Source organism: Botryllus schlosseri, chromosome 6 (genome assembly GCF_051294905.1).
Source record: "Botryllus schlosseri isolate E-star chromosome 6, Bs_hap1, whole genome shotgun sequence".
NCBI classification, from domain to species: Eukaryota; Metazoa; Chordata; class Ascidiacea; order Stolidobranchia; family Styelidae; genus Botryllus; species Botryllus schlosseri.
In genome coordinates, this window is record NC_137241.1 from 23,266,700 (window position 1) to 23,276,048 (window position 9,349).

Sequence of the window (9,349 nt, forward strand, 5' to 3'; positions counted from 1 at the left end):
TAATAGGTTCAAAACGGTGAGCGGTGACTAGTAGGCTATTCATTCAGTAGAAATTGCTTGTATTTCGACTTGAATGTGGACATGGTCGACGACTGTCGGATAGCCGGCGAGATACTATTCCACACTTCAGGTCCGGCATATTTGATAGAGCGATGATCGTTTTTGTCCACCATATGATAGTTGGACGACGTGGACACGCGTGTGTCGTTCTTATGCACTTTTGATGCCGAGGTTAAGAAGTCATTGAAGTTTTCGGGGCAGTGGCCTCAGTGGAAGTGATACATACACTTTGCAATTTCTAGTTTCCGCATATCTTTTATGTTTAGGACACCGAATCTTTTGAGCAGTGATTTGTTGGACACATAACCTGGTCCCTTTGAGGCCCAGCTATGATGTCGTGGGTGTATATTCACACCAGACATGGGGTAATCGCGATTAGTAATCGTAATCGATTACGACGATTACAGCATTTTCAAGTAATCGTAATCGCAATCGATTACATTCGAAAAAATTCCGAAGTAATCGTAATCGTAATCGACTACTTCCCATATCTAATCGATTTCTTTGTGAAAGAACGATTACTTTTTATTTTTGCAAGGACTATGACATAAACTGAACATTCGTGAACAAGGAAGAGATATTATACCTGGCTCGTGACAGCACAAACGTCTGATTTTCAAACGCCACAGCTCATTATTACGTCAGAAACAGCCTATTAGCTTTGCACGTCATTGCGTAAGAAGTATCCACACTAAATAGATATTCGATGTACGTACGTCGTACATTAGTGTCATTGTAAGAACACCCGCCGTTCTGTATATTAGGTCATCAACACGTTCCACACGCCACTACCTCGCAGCAGTATAATTTATCTCCGCTATGCCTATAGTTTCAAATAGTAACTTATGGTTGATGTTTGGTTATGCTTATGCTTAGTTAAACGCAATTTGACCGTAGCTGCTTGGCGAGCAGTAGGCCTATCTATAGTACGTACGTACACCGGACAAAGATTTGAAATTTTGTACTCGTCAAATAAAACATTGCGATTTCCACAACAAAGCAGTAAAAATCAACAGCTGGTGATATATATATATATCAAAACCGAGCCGTGTTTGCCGTTTCTCGTAACAGCCGCTTGCAGTACAATATCTGTATTAAGTTGAAGGCAGAATTTTTTATGTTCGCTTCGTCTTATTCTCATGTGACTCTACTCGAAAGGGCGCCAACCGGTATTACACAATTCTTTACTCAACATTGGGACCTGCCGCCATGGCCATGGGCTTATATATCATGATGCTTATATATCATCTTAGCATGGGTTGCAGCTGGAATCAGGACCAAAACAGCAAGACGTCCCCTATAGGGTGGTAATCGCAAGTTGAAGACTGAATTTCGTCGAAAATTGCATTATATTACTTTTGTTTTTAATCCTCTCGCAGCCCCCGATGGTCAGATCCTGTAGAGTTTGTTTGTTTGAGGTAATCTTGGTGTTTGTCGACTACAACGGTCAGTTACACCAGGCGATTTTCTGCATTTTTGATTCCGTATCTGCCGAATTGTAGCACGGTCCACTTCTAGGCTTATTGTAAGACACCGCTTACGCGGATGAGGCGGCGACAAGAAGCCTAGATAAACCTCCAACACTTAGAAAGGAATTCTGAAGTCGACCTCGGTCGGACTCGAACCCGCAACCCAATGGCATTGTGGATTATACCACTGCGCTATCTCGACACACAATTACCTACATGTAGAGCTGGGGGCACGTAATTCATAATTATAACCTCTGGTATTTTGTTATAATTACTTTTATGTATGTTGTTAATTCGTGAGGTATATAGTTTGTTATATAATCAAACGATATTGTAGTGGCTCAAGCGTAGCAGACTAGAAGAAAAACTTTCGTGAGACGCACAAACAAATTGTCATGTCTTTTATATCTGAATGTATGTGTAGCAACTCAAATTGTAAATTACCGTGGTCAGTGGCCACATTAACTGCATTAGGACATGAAAATATTTTCATCATGGGGAAAAAAACATTCATTCCGTCAATGCGGCCGTTCAACTTAACAATCAAGTCAAATGATCCATTGGTTTGATGGTCAGATAGCGTTGTAAAACGGGTTGGAACACCACCTGCACCTAATTAAGTCTGATGATGAGCAGACTTAAATTTGAGTGACGATCCAAACGCATTTGAGTGTGAGCATACTTTTTGACGTGAGTTCAGTAACGAAATCGTTGCTGAGTAGAGAATCGCTACTCGACAGCAAAGGAATTGGTCTCCACTCTTGATTATAAACTCTAGATTCTAAGCCAAGCAAGTGTATTTTTTTAATATCAATTTTTTTATTTGTTCTAAATTGATTTTATAATATTTTTGTTGGATTTTCCAACGTCAATGGGAGCCGCGGTTGGGAATCACTGATCTAGAGAGGATTTTCAAGTTATTTAGATCTCTCGAAAATACTCTATAACTTATGTTGCTTTACGAAATACTTTTTGAGTCCCCTTCGAGCTCACTCCCCACCCTATTGGGAAATTTGGGGTGCGGCAATTATGGCCCTGGCAAGAATGCAAATCATTGGGTGCGATAAATTGAACTCTATAAAAATCGGCAATGGGTACATTATGACGTAACGAACAATCCATATATTGTCTTCCAACATAGCTTCCAAGATGCAAAATAAATGTAATCGTGAGTAATCGTGATTACTTTTCCAATGTAATCGTAATCGTAATCGACTACTTCCTGATTTTGCTGTAATCGTAATCGTAATCGTAATCGCGTCATTCAGAAGTAATCGTAATCGCAATCGATTACAATCATGAAGTTATCACCCCATGTCTGATTCACACCCGTGTATCAGGGGTGGTACACGGGTAGAAATACACACTCTTTTCGCTAAGAGTGCACCCTTTATCATGCAAGTCGGTATTATGCCACACTAAGATTGGTCTGGAACTATAGGTTTGTCTGCAAAGCTCTAAAGATCGCGGTAAAGATTGTCGCTGTTCAAAAAACATTGGAATCGCTTACACTCACACGTACCCGCGATCGAAATTTACATTATATTTCCTTTTGTGAAACGAAGACGACTCCAAATTCGCATTTCGTTGAACGGCTCAACGGCGAGATGATTTTTCATGGCACGCTCAAGGATTTGACATGCATGACTTATTATATCCATGTTTTTGCAAAAAGTGAAACAAAAATTTTTAAAATAAACCAAGCTCGTAGGTGACCCAAATTTGTTTCGTAAAGCAATATGAAATAGTATCTTTTAGGGCAGATTTTATTTATCTAATAGAAAACAGATTGAGTGCGATTGACCGGAACCTGATTTCTTGATTATAATGTGGGCAACCCCAATACATATATACAGAAAATATTTTTAAAAATATTCCAGAAATGAGTCCAACCGGCAACCTAATATCGTATGAAACCGTTTGTATGCTTTAGTCTAGGACGATTTTGCAATGTGCAGCCTGCGGAACTGCGACTAATATATATGAACCGCCATTTTGGCGATGGTCATTTTTACGCTAGGACACATCATCATCATTGGTTTATTAGCAATTTTATCAGTTCAATACACCACAAAAAATGCGATACAATGAAAAGACAGGAAGATGTCGAAGCGACAAGGAGTAGTCTATGGAATCTGACACCAGGGTTGTAATGACTCGAGTCATGACTCGACTCGAGTCAGACTCGAGTCACGATTTTTTTATGACTCGACTTGACTCGAGTCATTTTCTTGAAATGGGAAAATGACTCGACTCGACTCGAGTCAATATTTGGATTGACTCGACTTGTACTCGAGTCATTACGCATGACTCGACCCAAGTCATTGACTTGGCTTATTTTATATGACTTGAAGATTAGGAAATTTGCGAATCGTAATGGCTAGATCAACGCATCCGACGAATTCTGCCGACATCGCTATTTGTCACCACTGCTTTCGTTGCACTTGTCTGATATCAGATATGCCACCGTAAAAACAACAGAAAATGATACATAGTAGCAATAATGCATTGTACAAAATCGTCCAGTGATGAAGAGGTAATAGATCCTCTGCAATTAAAGTACTCAAGACTTTTCAATTATACAAGCAAACAATTGAAGCAAAGTTCAATTAGAGCCAATGAAATGAATCAGATGGTCAAGAGACTGATAAGCTCATGTGTAGATTTGAAGGCAATGATTCTTTGCATTTTTGGGCGACTCGAAAGAATGAGTATTCAATGCTCTTCAGTGTGGTTCAAAAATGCTTGTCAATTCCTGCATCTATAGTGCACTAGTGGAACGTGTATTCAGTAGATGTGGATTCATTCTACGGCCATGCCGCTTTAACATATCCGAGGATCTCCTTTCCACATTAGTATTTTTGAGGTGTTCATTTATTTGATCTGCTGTCTGTGAAAACACACAATGCCCCTCGTCCATTTGACGATTTGTTAGGTATGTGCTGTGCATTGTGCACGTGATTATAATAATGAATGGCTAATGTTGTGTGATGTTTGTACAATATGGCTGTTCTAAAATGACTTCTTTTTTATTTTACTGGGTGGTTACTTGATAAAATTGTTATGTTGCATAAAAGGAACACTGAATCTGGCTTAATTTGAAAAAAGTGGGATCAATGATGTAAGAGGAGAATATTTTGAATTTGAAAATAAATGGAGTATTTTAGTGAGAAATTCTTTCATATAATATTATTACATAGTAGTAAGCCGACTATTTTTTCGTATCCAAAACATTCTACTCTAATAACTTCACTTTTTCTAGTTGTAATTGAGTCGAATTTGCTATGAATCATATTTTTACACAATGTAACAATATCATGAGATAGCCGGTAAAATTCTAAAATCTCTCTTTGTAATTAGTCTAAAATTTTCTTTCATAGCATTGCTTTCTACTGGTTGGAATTGAGCCAAATTTGATTTTTTAGGCAATCTAGCAATTTTAAGAAGTATCCGGAAAATTTGAAAAAATGTTTTTGAACAGCCCCATTGTACAATTATTTATCCAATGCTGTAACTGCGATGTAGTCTGTAATGCAATTGGGAAAACCTTTAGTATAATCAAAATGTATCTGTTCTGTTGTCACTGCACAATGCACATAATTGCATGCACTCTTTTACAGCATGCTGGTCTGTTGTAAATACCTCTACATAAACATGCATCTATTGATTCTCTATCAACTAGTATCTTGACGTGAATTTGTTGGTTCTCTAACAGATAGTATGTAGACGTGAATTCGTTGGTTCTCTATCAGCTATTCGTGAGCTATCGTCGATGTGCTCATAATAAAAACTGAATGCTTGTATTGGTGATGTATCAGACTGACAAGAGAGATATTTGATTTTAAGGTTAAGATTAGTAAAGTTATATTTAGCATCGGTAAATGAGGCCAGGACCTGTCCGTTATCTGCCTAAATAAACACGTGCCAAGACTCTGATAGGGACAAAATGAGCATGTTTCGCAAACACGGAATTCGATATCACCCAAGCAGGATTGAAAACATGAGTTGAACATGACTTCAATACTGTGACTTGGACTCGACTCGAGTCATAACACCATGACTCGGACTTGACACTTTAAACGGTGACTTGGACTCGGACTCGAGTCTGTGATGAATTGAAAATGACTCGACTCGACTCGAGTCAAAACCGCAAAAGTATGATTGACTCGTGACTCGGAACCATGTGACTTGGTTACAACCCTGTCTGACACCCACCTTGGCCTAGGCGATGTAAAAAGGAGGCATGCACACTGAATGAAAGTAAGGAAGATAGTATAGAAAAAGAAAGCGACAAGAAATAGGGCGGCATGTCATGGGAAGCGAGGAGGCACGACCCAGACATAACGTTTAGGTGAACATGCGACCATGAGACTCGGAGTGATGTGTGCTGGCAAAATGATTAACGGCGATGAAACCATGAAATAAGATAACCGCCGCATGTTGGCCAAAACGTTTGACATTGATATGTCCACTGTCCACGTCCAGGCGCCGAAATGACCAGCAACGAATCGTCCAGTGTCCCCAGCTTTGAACCACATATATCTAATGAGACCCGCCAAGGAAAATAGTGCGCTCCGTGTCGAAATGCGAATTTGGAATTTGGAATCGTGTTCGACCCACGAAAGGAGATATTATTTCAGTTTCGTCTGGTAGGCTATACGTGTAAGCGATTCTAATAGATCTGGAGCAACGACATCATTTACCGCGACCTTTGTAGCTTTGCAGATAAAACTAGTGTCAGGCCAACCTTATACTGTAACATCAAACCGACTTCTATGATACCTGGGTTATTGCAGGGATATCTAGATATCCCTGGGTTATTGGCACATTTTTCATCATCAGGCCATCGGCCTATCGTCGTAACAACATTGATAAGCCTCTCACGTATTGGCTATGGTACGGAACACAGTAAAACTAGAAACGAACAATGCGACCACAAAAGTTCGATCATAGCGCGACTAAAAATAATTGATGCAAACATTATTAAGCGATAGGTCTAGTGCCGGAGCGACCAAAATCCCTTAGCGACCAATATACTTTAAAAGTCGACATATTAACCCCGCCTACCGACACATGCAACATTCATTCTTGTCGCTTCCTTTTATGTTACCCTTTCTTAAATACAGTGTGCTCACCTCTTATTTACATGTTGTAGGCCAAAGTGTGTGTCTGATTTCAAAGACTACTCCAAGTCGTTTCGACACCTTCCTATCTTTTCATTGTATCGCAATCTTGCGGTATTTCGAAATGATGAAATTCTTACTGAATAAGAAACTGAGACTTAAACATGCATCGATTATTTTATTTCAAGGCTTTATCGCCGTCAATCATTCTAGCAGCGCACCACTTCACGGAGTCGCATGTTTTCCGAAACGTTATATTTGGTTTTCGACCCCTGGATTATGAGATCTGCAGGGTGACTAATGACTATAGCATTTCCCCATGATGTTCCTTTCGTAGTAACCACGATGTCTTCCTGAAAATCGATATGCCTTGATGGTAACGCACCAACTTGCTAACTCTCGTCATGAATATATCAATAATTCACCCTGTTACCTAGCATGCGATGTCCAGCTCATAATTCACGTATTTCAGACAAAACCTATTCCCGCGTTTAGGTTGGTGAAATACTGAGATATAAACAATCGATCAGTAATCGGTAGGAAACAGTTGTATAGGCTACAGCAGCAAGGTTAACCAATTTGTATGTAAAATGTAATATATGTAAAATGCATGTTTGCCACATGTTTGCCATATTTGGGCAGGACAACATTTCCTGGTCTCGCGTAGCTAGAAAATATATATGTTTGAGATTCCTGAGTTTAAAAAATAATCCATTTGCGAGTAATTCGAGGATATATCGTACACTCGAGAGGCAAATCCCACGAACTCAACGAACTTAAATTATGAACACGTCTGCAGATTCCTTAATATTATTAAGATACAAAATTGCTACATTAGGCTACAATCACTAAATATTGGTAAACTCAGTCATGTCGCCGGCCTATATTGTTTCAGTAGACTTGTACCAGCATATTGTTAGATAGGGAACTACTGTTGATATTTCGAAGGATAGCCCTGCATAAATATCCGAGTGTACTACGAGAAGCAAGAAATAGAATGTTTGTAAAGTTGCTTTTTTCTTCTCAACCCTAACTTTAAACTAATGTTTAATCATGAGTAAATGTTTTGACTGTAAAGCACCGATGATTTCCAAACATTAGAAATATACTCACACTTGAGAATCATTCAATTCAACTCGTGTGACGTGTACCCTTTGAGGGCCTGTGATGAGGTTGCTTGGGGTCCGTGAGTGCGCAGTTAATAATGACAGGGTTGTAATGACTCGAGTCATGACTCGACTCGAGTCCGACTCGAGTCACGTTTTTCAGATGACTCGACTTGACTGGAGTCATTTTCTCAAAATACGGAAATGACTCGACTCGACTCGAGTCAATTTGTGTATTGACTCGACTTGGACTCGAGTCATTGTGCATGACTCGGACCAAGTCATATGACTCGAGACTCAGACGGCCAACACCGACGTTTCATTGTAATTTCGAGGAATAGTACAGTAATCACACCATTGGGATTTCTTCTATTGGTACTGGTACTTGAAAACACGTCCAGAAACTGCTAAAAATGACGAAAATTAGTATATTATAAATGCGAACCATTCGATATCACCAAACAGAGTCATAAAAAGTGGATTTAACAAGCCTTTAACTGTAAACTGGGAAGTCAACATAATGACTTGGACTCGACTGGTGAGGCGCTGTGCCGATGCGGTGTTCGAGGCAAGCAAGGCTAGGTCGTCTGCGTAGGCAAGAATACCTACGTGTATTGCCTCGCGAGTCGTACGCGTGCGCGTTCCTTGCCGTGGCCGCCATTCAAAGAAGTTCGTATTATCCGGGAAGGCCGTTCGTAGGACGAAGTCAAGTATGACCAGTGACCACGAACAGGAATGGTGCCAGGGTGTCACCTTGAAGCACTCCAGCCGAAGTGTTGAAATCTCCGCTTGGGCCGTCATCTGTTCGGATACTCGCGCTCGTGTGTCATTGTAGAGGGCCATAATGGCGTACGTGATCACCTCAGGAATCCCATAGAATCTGAGGATCTCCGCCATGGCTGGGCGCGAGACCGAGTCGAAGGCTTTCGCGAAATCAACGAAGACGCAACATCATTCTTTTTGCTTGAGCGACAGGTGTCAATGATTGTGCGCAGTGCCAGGATGTGCTCTGTAGTACCGCGAGATGGTCGAAATCCATTCTGAGCATTCAGGAGCTTGGTAGAGAGTTGCTCACGTATGCGAAGGAGCAATACTCGGTCGAACAACTTGGCAGCGGTCTGCATCAGGGAGATGCCTCTGTAGTTCGATGGGTCACTCGCAGCGCCTTTCTTGTAGATAGGGACGATTTCGCTCTCGAGTCACTCAGGGGGCACCGGGCCGCCTTCGGGGACGCCATTCATGACATCGAGGAGCACAGGTGCAACGCCCGAGGTGTAAGCAGCTGTTGGGATGCCGTCCGTGGCGGTGGCCTTCAACAGTGTTCTGGTGTAAAACGAATAACATCAAGCTTCTGTTTTAAGTTTGCTCATCGTAATCACAATAATCAGCAACGCGTGTAAAACGACGTGAGCTTTGCACTGAGTTGATGAGGATCTCTACAAAGAGAACATTTGTCGCATTGTCAACGCTTTGCAAATGATTAGCGATTGGTACTCCCACCCGCACGCCTATACCTGCCTCGCATTGGTGCAGATAAGTCGCGGTAATCAAGCTGCCCGTAATCCTGAGAGATATGGGTTGCATTCATACC

General features: G+C 40.9%; 1 protein-coding gene across 1 annotated transcript in view; it reads right to left on the reverse strand.

Moving 5' to 3' along the window:
* The window catches only part of LOC145440404 (rab proteins geranylgeranyltransferase component A 1-like), a 266,120-nt gene that overhangs the window by 27,618 nt on the left and 229,153 nt on the right, over positions 1 to 9,349 (reverse strand). The gene's annotated exons all lie outside the window — the stretch shown is intronic.